At 41.9% G+C, this 12,220-nt stretch overlaps 1 protein-coding gene across 18 annotated transcripts in view; it reads right to left on the reverse strand.

The window, feature by feature from the left end:
• The window catches only part of Ppp6r3 (protein phosphatase 6, regulatory subunit 3), a 114,446-nt gene that overhangs the window by 70,722 nt on the left and 31,504 nt on the right, over window positions 1–12,220 (reverse strand). For 13 of the 18 annotated variants that reach the window (XM_063264253.1, XM_039079308.2, XM_017589247.3 and 10 more), the window contains exon 2: window positions 11,837–11,984. The exons of 3 other annotated variants lie outside the window; for them this stretch is intronic. The gene's annotated coding sequence lies outside the window, so the exon portion shown is untranslated. Of the gene's footprint in view, window positions 1–738; window positions 3,283–11,836; window positions 11,985–12,220 lie in introns of those variants that run through there. 2 more of the 18 variants (XM_063264225.1, XM_063264241.1) reach the window with 2 other exon arrangements.

Below are 12,220 nucleotides of genomic sequence, written 5' to 3' on the forward strand. Positions count from 1 at the left end.
AGGTATCTATCTATCCCAGGGCCCCAATCTGCCCTGCAGCTAGCTTGCTCGGCCCTCCTGGCTCCCAGGCATAGGATGGTATCCTGCTGCATACACAGGTAGGTATTGGGTAGATGAGAAACTCAACTATGCTGTGTCATTAGTCAGAAGACCTACACACATCCCTTCCCCCTTTACATTTAGCTTTGTTAATGGCCAGAATGGCCCTAAAAGCTTATATAAGTAAAAACAAAAGAGGTCTTGAGGCTCAAATTGACACAATGGTAGGAAACTACCTGGAGACCTAATCCTTGCCCAGGCTATTACAATCCACTCGAAACAATATGCCCAGTGTCCAGCAGGGTTATAATGGCCTTCCTACTGGCCCAGCCTTCTAATCCCCTAACCCAAAACTGTTTTGAATTACTTATCTAAAATACAAACTATTTTAAACATAAAATTTAACACAGAGAAAGGAGAATTTTTTAGCATTTATTGTAAAATGACTGATTCCTTCATCAGCACACAGCAGAACATGGAAGTATGTACTCACAGTGAATGTTCTTCATATGCTCATGTCACTATCTCAACACCAAAGCGCAGGCATGGTATGCACCTATTCTACAGCAAGCTGAGTGGACACAACCAGCACTGGCAAAGTGGTTGTCCCTGGGCTGGTACCCTTTGAAGAAAAATGAAACTAGATACAAAATAACAGTTACCCTCCCTCAGGTAAAATGCAGTTTTGGTGGTAAATACCTTTAGTGGGCAGAGCTCTGAGTTTGAGGCCAGGCTGACCTGTAGAGCAAATTTCCAGCTGATCAGGGACCCTGCCTCAAAAAACAAAAACAAAAACAAAAACCAGGGATGGTAGCCTGAAACTATAATCACAACACTTAGAAAGCCAAGGCCAAAAGAGTCTAAGCTTTAGAGGCTAGCCTGAGCTACATAGCAAGGGATCTTGTCTTAAAGACCAACGACACAAGCTAAAATTTGCAATGAAACTAGAGTTAGAATTAACAATAAAATCAAACCAAAAAATATTGGGGATGGGGGAGAAAACAGAATTGAGACAGGATCTCATACAGTCACTTATGTAGCTAACTGATCCTCAAGCCTCTTCCTGAAAAGTGCTAGGGTTACAGGTATGCAGCATCATGGACCTAACAAAGTGTTTACAGGACACAGAAACATATTTAAAATCCACAGTTTAGCTTAGTGACACTTACTTATGGATAAGAAGAAATTCAATCTCACTTAGGAAGGCTGGCCAGCAAGGTGAGGTGCTTGGTGAGAGACCAAAGTACCTCCTTTTAACAAAATCCTAGGCTTCTTTTACAAATTGAACCTAGAAGTTTGAAAATGTTTTTCCCCCCGTGAAAGGACTAGATATTTTAAGCAAGCAAGTTACCAGGTTACCTGACCCCACAGATAATCTCCTCTGCTGGTCTTTGTCCCATAGTGAAAACAGCTATCTATCCACACAAAAGAGCCAACGAACCTATCTCCTGAATAAGCCTAGTCATCTCAGATCAAGGCTTTAATTACAGATCCATTAAGATTGTTACACTAGTTTCATACTACATAGGTTGGCTCTGGAAGGCAATCTAGGACACGAGCCCTTCACTTCACAGTGTGTCAGCATTGACAGTCTGGGAAACATGGGACCTCATCTACAGGAGATTCGAGGAGAACACCAGCCTTTCTGTAGACTCTGCAAGGTCCTGCTCACACAACATCAACACATCCAAGGAATTTAAGTATGGCTGACTGAGAATCACTTGTTTCCATCAAGTAACAGTATCCTATCCTTTGCATTAGTTTTATGTCAACTTGACACACAAAGTAGAGTTATCTGAAAGTAAGGAAACCTCCCTAAGATTTGGCTGTAAGGCATTATCTGAATTAGCTGTTAATGGGTGGCTCCATCCCTGGGCTGAAGTCCCGGGTTCTATGAGAAAGCAGGCCAGTAAGCAGCACCCTCCATAGCCAACAGCTCCTGCCCTGTGTTGAGTTCCTGTCCTGACTTCCTTTGATGATCAACAGCAATATGGAAGTGTAAGCTAAATAAACACTTTTCTCCCCAAATTGCTTTTTGGTCACGGTGTTTCATCACAGCACTAGTACTCCTAAGACACCCTTGGAACTTCTTCAGTGCCAGTATCCACAGAGACCTGCACTCTACTGCCAGCTGCAGGACTGCTGGAGATTGCAGTCCTGAGACCTCATCTCAATACTTTAACCTCAGCAGCTCATCACATTAACTGATTATGGAAATTGGAATGTACTGCAAAAAGAAGCCACTGTTCTATCAATATGCCAACAATGCCACTTGGGAGCTTAGAGAATTACTCCCAAACCTTTATGGACAAGGAGTCACCTAGAAGTTTTATAAAATGCAGTCTGATTTCTAATTCAGGAAAGAGCAACTCCAGCCTGGGACTCTGCATCATCTACCTGATGCCATAAATGGAGGACATTGCTCATCAACTGTTAAGCAAAGGGACAACAAAGAATTTAGCCTGTATTCTCAAAAACTGAGTAAACATTTTGAATACATAACCATGAAAACATAACCTTGCATACTAATGCAAGGGACTGTGTTTACATATGAGCCACACAACATATGACTGTCCAAAGAGGACAAAGGATCAATGACACCAAACGCTAAATTTAAAACACATATTATCAAAACCTCCTAGTTTCTCTGAACAGAAAAACTGATGATGATTGCAATGTGAATGAACTGTGGACTACAGAAATAACAAGAACCACATCATCCTTCTGAAGAGCTCTGCTTCAGCTGAGCACTCCTCTCTACAGAAGAAGTGCGATTCTGCCTAGCTCCCAGTCCATACCCTGCCCTGTGTGACAGCTACACCCAAGACTGTCTGGACACAAAACAAAAATGCTATCTCCAAAATCAACTCAAGACGGTGACGATTTCAAGAAGCCAACAGTAAATAAAGCATTAAAGGAAGCCCTGAGCACAGGGTTCTGTGAGACTGCACAGTAACATGCCAGCCCAGCCAAATCTGTCTACATAGTTTCAGAATCAGCCAGCCCCACTGTAGTCCTTGCGGTTCCAAGTCCAGGCAGAACATCAGAGCAAACCACCAGGCTTGACTACTGCTAGGACAACTTCCACTGTAGTGGTTGCAGTCACCTGGAGCACAACAAACAAACAATACAGAAATAGGAGCAGCTGCTTCTGCCCAAGTAACACATAAGAAAAGTCTCAGAAAACAAAATATCCAAAACTTTTAACATTGCTTTAAAAAGTGTTGTGAAGGGAATATTTCTAAACTCCAACTGTACATACTTACATATGTTTTCTAAACCATGGACACACATACTTCCCCAATTCAAACTCATCCCTATATATCCCAAGTCTCCTTTCACTTCTAGCTTGAGTGCTACCTACCTAATACAAACACCATGTGAGCCACATCTAGGTGTAAAGTCATCAGAAAGGGAGAGAACTAAGAAGACAGTTCAGTAAATAAAGTTTGCTTGTTATACAAGCATGAAGATTTGAGTTGAATCCACAAAACCCTGAAGTTTGCTCTCTCACCATCTATTGCAATACTAAGCATGGGGACCCCCAAGACTTAGCTGTCCCAGAGATGAGAGAATCTGAACCTTCACTTTGGTCCCAAGTTATTTCTGATAGGCAAATATAGATGCCAACAACCAATACCTGGGCAAAAGAGACATAGGTGGGGTTGAGGTTTCACAGGCCTGGGAGTTGGAAGGGACCATGGGGAAGGAAAAGGTGCAAGAAGAGGAGAAGGAAGAAGCCTCCATGAGTTAGAAGTCAAGAGAACATGGCCCTGAGGGCTGTCCAATTAGAGTTAAGAGTAACCCAGATGAAACATAGTAATAGCTCAGGGTATCTATAAAAAAAAAAGATTCTAACAACATAGAGCATAGTATCTGCCCAACTCTTATATTGTTTAAGGCAGATTGTAAATATAAAGTTTGTGTGCGTCTTTCATCCGGGAACTTAAATAACAAAGGCAGGGTAGAAACCTCGGTCAGAGATTAAACACTTTTTATAACAGAACCCAAGTAAAAGAGTCCAGTCAGTGGTACATGTTTATAATCCCAGCACAGGAAAGGTGAATCCATGGGGCTTGACAGCCAGCCTACCTAGTCTAATCACCAAGTACCAGATCAGCAAGAGATCTTGTCTGAAAACAAGGTGGTTCCTAGGAAATGACACCCCAAATTGTTCTTACACAGCCACACATATGCTCACACAAAAATGAAAGTGAGAAGTCTGTGGAAATCTGATGTATATTTTACACCTCCATAGCACATGCAAATTGGACTTCTCAATTTGAAGTTCTCAAGAGCCACATATCACCTACCACACTGTACTATGCAACAATGAGACCCTGACTCAAGATTGTTGCAGTCCCTAACCAAAGATCTTCATGTGGTACGGAAATAGTTCCTCCAATTGTTCCACAGCCAAAGTTAGTCATTAACAATTTTTCCACATAAAGACCAAAAGAGACAAGGCACAGAAAGATATGTCTGTAGTCCTGGCCCTTGGGAGGTAGAGGCACAGGGAGGATCAGAATGTCAGCTACAAGACATTAGTTGAGCCATCTCTCCATCTCCAATATAATGTACTCATCCTTTTTGGAAGGAGGTGGTGAGGAGACATGAGAAGAACCTGGAGACATAGGCCAAGCTGACTTTACACTCCATATTGTCCTGCTTTCATCTCTGGGAGTACCCAGACTCCAGGGAAGTCGCCAAAAAAGACATTTCCTTGGAGAAGGCAGAACAAATTCACCGTCTGTTACTTTTATTGGCTCCTACACAGTTTCTTCAAAGGTACCAAAAATAACCAGCTTTGTCATATCCAGGTATCCCAGAACATTGTTGATATCCCTACTTTCCTTTAAGAAAGGAAATAAAGGAATTAAATGCATATAACTTTGTTGTTAGTGTTAAGACAGGATTTCTCTGCTGGCTGTACAGGAACTCAATTTGTAGACCAGGCTGGCCTTGAACTCAGAGATCCACCTACTTCCTAAGGCTGGGATGAACATACCCGGTGCCATATAACTTTAAACACTAATTTACACTGCATCAATACTACAGGAGTAAGATAAATGGTACCAACTGCTTGACGAATACAAGACACAGAAAGCCTTAACAGACAAAGGAAGTAAAACTTCCAAGCTTCCACACAGCAAAGATGCTCTGTGGAAGACAGTCTGCCACAGGAATCCATTATAAAAATAACCCTCAATAAGGAGTGGAGCCATGCATATAAGTAAGTGATACAGGCTTACAACCCCACACTCAAGAGGTAGTGGGTATATAGTAGAGGGAAAGAAAGTGCTCCGGATCTATTTGCAAAGATAGAAAGGAGACCCATTAGGCTTCAGGAACCCTGCAGCAGGGAAACAGGCCTCGAGGGCCAGAAGGCAGAAAGAGAAAGGGCAAGGCCAGGCCAGGTCTTGAAGAGCTCAGCATGAATGCACAGCACAGCTTAGATCTCTTTGCTGCAGAAAGAGATCTAAGATCCAAGAATTTAGTGAGAAAAATAGACGTCACATCACTGACAATAGGGACCACACACATTACTTTTCTGACTTTCAGAAACATTAGTGAATGGGAGTAGATAATGACTTCCCAGACACACTGAAGCTAAGTTAGTACTCACTCTACAGAGGATGTGTTACTATAGAGAGGGGAAAGAACAAAGCCTGATCCAAAAGGGCTCAGGCTAGAGAAGATTCTGCAATGGTTCAACTCAAACAAACCAAGCTTTCTCCTAATTACCATGCCTCCCTCACTACCAACAAACTTCTACCTTGTTAAAGCCTAATCTCACCTTTTCACTCCTGCCTGCACTTTAGTACTGGATGACAAACTTACTGCTTGCCTATGGAATGCCTAGGAAACACAATGTTCAAAGAGCAAATCCTCAACACAATGCCGTCCATGCGTACGGTGCAATGCAAAGAACAATGTAGCAGGAAGTGTCAATACACAGCTCATTTTTATGCTTAAAAAAAAGAAACAAAAAACAAAAACAAACAAACAAACAAACAAACAAAAAAAAACAAAGCCCAGAAGCTGGAGAGGTAACTAAGCAGAACTGGCTCTTCCAGAGGACTTGGGACATAGTGGCTCACAACTATCTGTAACTCCAAAGGATGTGATGTCCTTGTTTTGGCCTATGCAGTCATCAGATATACACGGGGTGCATAAACATACTTGTTGGTAAAACACCCATACATATAAAATAAAATATTGGGGGGGGGGCCTTCAGCAGTTAAGAGCATTTATTGCTCTTCTAGGGAACCTAGGTTCAATTCCCAGCACCTACATGATGGTTCACAACCATTCTTAACTCAAATTTCAGGGAATCCAGTGTTGCCTTCTGACCTCCTCAGTCATCTGCCACATGCATATATCCCAGCAAGACAATCACACACAAATTTTATGTATATATATATATATATATATATATATATATATAAAATAATTGGCGGGGCTGGAGAGATGGCTCAGCGGTTAAGAGCACGACTGCTCTTCCAGAGGTCATGAGTTCAATTCCCAGCAACCACATGGTGGTTCACAACCATCTGTAATGAGATCTGGTGCCCTCTTCTGGCCTGCAGTCACATATGCAGGCAGAGTGCTATAAAAAAAAAAAATCACATAAAATAACTGGCAAAGCCTGGCATGTCAGCACACACTGCTACTTTGAAGACTGAAGCAGGAGAATTACTTAAGTCCAGTAGGATGGAGCCAGTCTGGAAAACATTAAGAGACTCCATCTCTTTAAAAACGAACAAAACAAAACAAACAAACAAACAAAAAACAAAGGAGAGAGGTAAAGGGAATTTAGGGAGTAGGAAAAAAAGGACTACAACCAAGAAAAATCCAGACTTACTTTTCAAATATTTCAAGTATGAGAGTATAAATACGCATATTCAACTAGAATGAACGGCCAACTTCTCCTTCTAAGGGGAGCTGTCTAAGAAGCATATCCATTAGGCCATTTTGTCATTTTGAGAACATCACAAACTCAGCTGAGATAGCGTGATGTCACTGGGTGCTATACTCCTATAGAACCACTGGCATGTACATGGTCTGATGCTGTTGGAAACCTCATTAAGCAGTCCACAACTAGTAATGGGAAGCTGTTTCTATTGAGTACAATTTCAAAAGCAACTGTTCCATGTATGAGAAGAATGAGCTACTCATAATAGGAATAGGAGGTTTCAGCTTTTGTTTAAACAAAGGAAAGGGGTAAAAGTAAGCAAGAGCAATGGCCGACTAGGAGCAAAGCTCTCCCAGAAACTTACGAGAGAAAAAAGGAACAAAGGTTTTCAAAAATGATATGGGTTACTTACTCTGAGGGATAGGAAAGCTGCACATGCCACAATAGGGGGACACAGGAGGAGAGGAAGAAAGGAAGAGCTTTCCATCAAACACCCAAGGGACTCCAAACCTCTGACCTGCCCATCCGCCAGGCAGCACTGGTGGCATTAACAGACAAGTCAAACAGGAGAAAGGAAGTGCCTACACCCAGAAAAGAGAAACAGCGGTAAAGCACAAAAGCCAGACTGGAGGATCAGAGAGGTAAAGGCACTTGCTGCCAAGCTGGCAGTCCTTGATGCCTGGAACTCACATGGTGAGCAGGCAGAACTGACTTGCACAAATTGGCTTCTGATCCCCACAAATGTACACAGAGAGGCACCTCAGAATAAGTGAATAAAATTGTAACTTAAAAATGTAATGTAGGGCTGGGGAGGTGGCTCAGTGGTTAAGAGCACTGACTGCTCTTCCAGAGGTCCTGAGTTCAATTCCCAGCAACCACATGGTGGCTCACAACCATCTGTAATGGGATCCAATGACCTCTTCTGGTGTGTCTGAGGACAGTAACAATGTATACATACAATAAATAAAAAAATTTTTTAAAAGTGTAATGTAAAAGATGAAAGAAAAACTGGCTAAATTGTACTTGGTTGTAAGCTCAACTCGGTTATACTATAGCATAGCTAACACATAATCTTAAAATGCAGTAATAGGTAAAACCTGTTCTAGTCCATGGGAGACAGATACCATCTCATTGTGGCCTACCCTCGACAGACATCTTACTGAACTATATCACATTATGTCACCAAATACAGTATCTTACTCTGAGGGAAACTGAAGACTGCCAACCACAGTGGCATTCAAAATGGCCACTTTAAGGACTTTAAGGAGAAAGCAAGTAGGCTTGGAAACACTAAAACTCTTTTCTATTATCACGTATAAAAGAAAACCTATCCTGTGGAGCAAGAATAAGAAAGAACCAGAGAGGAAAGTAAAGATTATAGTGAGCAGAAGCTAGAGCCTGTTAAGGAGAGGCTGCAGACACACAAAGAGCCTCTGCTAGGGCAGCTTTCTTCTGGAAGACGGTCACTCTGCCTATCAAAACTGTTTTGATGTAAAGGTACAAATTATAGCTATATATTCCCGTCATGGAACCCCTGAAAGGAAATAGGAAAGTTCTACAGGCTTAGTGACCATGACCCTGCATAACCTTTCTTTTCTACAGTTAACTTTAATGAAATACAGGGACATAAAAAATAGGAAATGACAGTCAACAAATGAATAAAAAGACAAAAACAATGAAATATCTGGGAAGTCTAATATCCAAATAAAACCAAACAGCTTCTTTGGGGAGTCGGGGGGTGGGATTTTAGAGAATAGGAACGGAACCTAAGATCTCTAGCAGGCTAGGAAGGCACTACCATGGAGTAGTCCAAGTCCTACTACTTAAAATACGTGTGCATGTGTGCGTGCGTGTCTGCTTATCTGTATATATATCACATGCCTAAAGTTCTACGGAAGTCGCAAAAGTGTGCTGGATTCCCTTAGAATTAGAGTTAAAGGTGGCACAGAGCAGCGAACCTATGTTATCTGCAAATGCAACAAGGGTTTGTCAATGTGAGCTATCTCTCTAGCCTACAGTCCTACATTTTTAAATTCACCATGTAGCCAAGGTTGGACTCAAAATTGAAACCCACAGTCCTTGGCTGAGAAAGGTGCCCGGTCACACCCAATTTAGAATATTCTATAACCTACCACCTTGATGGTGAACCCAAAAAAAGTAAAATGGTATTTCCCAAAATTAATCTAACAGAGCTGTCTTTAGGACTTGCACAAGCCAACCTAAATACTTTGAAATAAAATGTCTTGGATATTCATGAAATTTGTGGCTGCAAAGACAGTCTTGAAATTTGTCCAGGGAAGAGAGATCCACAGAAATAAAACCACAAAATAAGAAGTAAAATGACACCAGCCTCCTCTAACAGCTGTAGAGGATACTTCAGAAAGAGTAGTTCTACAGACTCCCATACTTTCTCAAGTAGCCCCTCAAAGTGTGCTTCACAAAACACGACAAACACACAAGAAACAAGAAGCTAAGACACCTTGCAAGAGAGGAAAAGAAAGGAAGCTACATACAGTAACTGTGGAAAACCTCAAGAACAACATATCCAGAGGCACAGGACTCTAGACAGAAACGTATCTCCATTACTACAGCAGACAAGTTGCCGGATGTATCTGACTGTATACTGAAAACTCTGCAAATGTCAAAGCTTTAAGGAATAATTAACTGAAGTATACCTACACTTACTACTGACTCCAGGTAAAAGGTGTTCTTAACTGTTGGAAATGATGGAGGAGGTATGCATGTGACAGATCCAACCTCCTCTTCATAGCCAAGGTGGAGTGAAGTGGGAATACACACAGAGGCACATAGGTCACTGAAGTGAACAAAGCTGACTGAGCAGGCCCAAGTCTGTGCAGAAGGAAGAAGGCGACAAGAGGGTGTCAATGGGTTTGTCACAAACCCGATACTCTGAGGTTTTAGTCTAATAGTCTTCATGAAACAGACACAGGCAGAATACTTTTCTAATCAGCAGAGAAAAGACAACCTAAATAAAACAGTCTGCTGTCCCATGCTACAACTCAACATGGTAGTTACCTCTACAGCTTAAAAAAAAAATGATGCACAAGACCTAGAAGAGGTTTAGTTGAACAAATTTATCAAACTTTAAAAAAATCTAAGTGAATTAAAACTGCAGCCATTCTTCTAGTGTCCGTCAGCAGGTACTGGGCAATGTTTGAACTGGCACCACCACACACCAGGTGTCCACAGTGAGGCACATGCACTTCTTCAGGCACAGATCATTAGTTCCTGACTTGTTCTGCTACACTGCAGCTTAATGACTTACCAATGGTAAGCTTTTGTTTTGTTTTGGGTTTTGTTTGTTTTTGAGTCAGGGTTTTTCTATGTAGCCCTGACTATCCATCCTACAACTTGCTCTGTAGACCAGGTTAGCCTCAAACTCACAGAGATCTGCCTGCCTCTGCCTCCTGAATGCTAGGATTTAAAGGTGTGCCGTCATACCCAGCTTGGCAGTAAGGTTTTATTTTGACTTTTTAGGCTTAGGGCCAAGAGGTTACTGAACAATAAACAGCTAAGGAAATTATGACAGCCGGAGGAAGTTTGCACACAGACAGTGACATTCAGACTCAGTTGGAGAAAATGGCAGAGAAGGAATACCACTATGGAAGCCAAGGGCCACCTCTTTCTTGAAGGGCTTGGCAGGTCACAGGCAAAGCAACATTCTGGATGCCTGGGATCAATCAGCTGGTGATCAGAATCAAAGTCATCATAGCGCCACAACTGTAGAGATGAATGGACAAATATACTACAAAGAATCAAAAGGCACTGAGACAATGCCAATCAGAAGATACAAAAGGAAGCCACCAAGGAGGAGCTAGTTCTAGAGCCAGCAGGAATCCTGAAATGTACATGAACAGGCTAGTCTCACTGAGACATAATGCTGGGTGCCATCTACTCTATTATTTATTAATAAATCCCTGTGCAGGGTTTGCTACCTGCCCCAATGGTTTGTTCCTGAATGAAAGACACACATATAACCTTCATACTTAATATGCCCTATGAAGAACAACAGCCTACCCTCATGCTGCTATAATATACCTCCCACTGATATTTCTGAGTTATCACTTATTAACTTCTCTGGACCCATTCGTGATGCCCTCTGGGCTGCGCTTTCTTGGCATGGAGCCCAGGGAGCTCTCCTTGTTTCCCTACCACATGACAAACTTTGTGTCTGTCCTCTCTCCACACTCTCCTAAAGCATGGCCGCTCTCCTCCTTTTTTTCTCCAGGTCCCAAGCCCAGGAAATCCTAAAATTGAGCTTCTGTCTGTCCTCCTCAGCTATTGGCTGCTGGTATCTTTATTTACCAATCAGAAGGGGCGGGGGGGTATTTCCTAGAAGCTATGTTCAGACCTCTCTAATGCAAACAGTTTTTTTGGGGAACATAATTAGAATTCGTAATACAGCAGCTACACACTGAGCCAAAGTTAAATAAATATGCAAAGTCAATCTCTGATCTTTAATCAAAAGTTCCAGTAAAGAATTATAGCAATTACAATTCAAAAACTGTGAAGCAGATGGCTAGAAGCTACTGGTACAAAATGAACACCCCACAGAGTCAGGCAGCCCGAGCCTAAGACCTCTACTTCTGCTCTTTGTCTGAACCACTCCAGCTTGCAAAGACTGGTTGCTCCTTAGTGGCCAGATCAATATCCACTGGAAACCAGAACCTACTGAGTTCTGGAGACTCCTAGATAACCAAAGTCAGTTACACCGGTTGCTGTTTAACATCCTAAAAACACCATAGTACTACACTCTCTCCAATGCAGGCAGTCTGCCCAGGTCTGCTTCAGAACACAAAACTGCTCTCCTATTGACAAGGATTACAGGAAGGAAACACCTAATGGTCATAACAGTCTTACCTTTCAAACCAAGATTAAAACTAAAAGAAATGTTTTCTTCTCTGTGGCTCCTTGCCCATTACAGGTTATCCTGGTAACAGCTATCTTCCAAATTACATTAGCAGATTAGCAGGAGTGAGAGGGGATACCGTATGAAACAGAAGTGTTCCTGTAAAGACAAAAACAAAACAGAGAATCACATGTGTTGTGTTTTGGTTTGATGACAGCTGCCATTTAAAAAAAAATACTGAGTCAGAGTCTTGGTTCTCATAGAACAACACTTCAGAGAAGTAAAAAGCTCAAACTGAAGCTTTTCTATGTGAACATGGAAAAACAGAATATCCTACACTACAGTTTTTATTCCACACTGAAGAATAACCTGGAGATAAACACAGTGCCAAGGCA

The sequence above is a fragment of the Rattus norvegicus genome, chromosome 1 (genome assembly GCF_036323735.1).
Source record: "Rattus norvegicus strain BN/NHsdMcwi chromosome 1, GRCr8, whole genome shotgun sequence".
NCBI classification, from domain to species: domain Eukaryota; kingdom Metazoa; phylum Chordata; class Mammalia; order Rodentia; family Muridae; genus Rattus; species Rattus norvegicus.